The sequence below is a fragment of the Calidris pugnax genome, unplaced genomic scaffold (assembly GCF_001431845.1).
Source record: "Calidris pugnax isolate Ruff unplaced genomic scaffold, ASM143184v1 scaffold764, whole genome shotgun sequence".
Lineage (NCBI taxonomy): Eukaryota > Metazoa > Chordata > Aves > Charadriiformes > Scolopacidae > Calidris > Calidris pugnax.
Genome location: NW_015091424.1, coordinates 2,815 through 4,314, shown reverse-complemented (window position 1 = coordinate 4,314; position 1,500 = coordinate 2,815).

Here is a 1,500-nt window from a genome sequence, read left to right as displayed (position 1 = left end):
TGTGGGTCCCAATGGGGACTTAGGGGTCCTGTGGGGCATGGGGGGACTTGTGGGGCACTTGGGGGTCCCACTGGGACTTGTGGGTCCCGTAGAGACTTGGGGGTCCCATGGGGAGTTGGGGGTCCCGTTGGGAACTTGGGGGGTCCTGTGGGGCACTGTGGGGACTTGTGGGTCCAGGCGGGACTTGGGGGTCCCGTGGGGAGTTGTGGGTCCCGTGGGGCACTTATGGGTCCTGTGGGGACTTAGGGGTCCCATGGGGCACTATGGGGACTTGTGGGGCACTGTGGGGACTTGTGGGTCCTGTGGGGACTTGTGGGTCCCATTGGGAACTTGTGGGTCCCGTGGGGAGTTGGGGATCCCCTGGGGAACTTATGGGTCCTGTGGGCACTTGTGGGTCCCATGAGGACTTGTGGGTCCCATGGAGACTTGTGGGTCCCATAGGGGACTTGTGGGTCCCATGGGGAGTTGTGGGTCCCAATGGGGACTTATGGGTCCTGTGGGCACTTGTGGGTCCCATGAGGACTTGTGGGTCCCAAGGGCACTTGTGGGTCCCGTGGGGCACTTGTGGGTCCCGTGGGTCCCCTCCGTGGGGTGACGCCCTCCCACGATCCCACAGGTGCCCCCACCCCCTCCCGGGGCCATGTGGGGCTGCCCCACGGCTCTCCTGGCCACCGCCCTCTGCGCCCTCCTGCCCACGGGGGCCACGGGCCACCAGACGACCCCGGTGGCCACCGACCCCCCCGTCTGGGCCACCAAGGGGGATTGGCCGGTGGCCACCCCCCAACCGGCCACCGCTGCCCCCCAAGTGGCCCCGGTGGCCACCACGGGCCCCGAACCGGCCCCAGTGGCCACCACGGACCTCCACGAAGCCCCGGTGGCCACCACGGGCCACCAACCGGCCACCGGTGGCCACCCCCTCCCCTTGGAGGCCACCGGGACCCCCAAGTCCTTGGGTGGCCACTTAACGAGCCCGGTGGCCACCACGGGCCACCAACCGGCCTTGAAGACCTCCCTGGGCCACCAACCGGGCTTGGTGGCCACCATGGACCACCAACCCACCTTGGAGACCACCCTGGGCTACCAACAAGGCTTGGGGGCCACCATGGGCCACTACTCAACCTCAGGGGCCACCGAGGGCCACCAACTGGACCTGGAGACCACTGGTGGCCACCAACTGGACCCAGGGACCACTGGTGGCCACCAGCCTTTGGAGACCACCAGTGGCCACCAAACGTCCCTGGAGGCCACCAGTGGCCACCAACTGGACCTGGGGACCACCGGTGGCCACCAGCCTTTGGAGACCACTGGTGGCCACCAACTGGACCTGGAGACCACTGGTGGCCACCAACTGGACCTGGGGACCACCAGTGGCCACCAAACATCCCTGGAAGCCACCAGTGGCCACCAGCCTTTGGAGACCACCTTTGGCCACCTCCCGACCTCGGTGGCCACCTCCCCTTCCCCGGTGGCCACCACCCCCTCCTCGGTAGCCGCCACCCC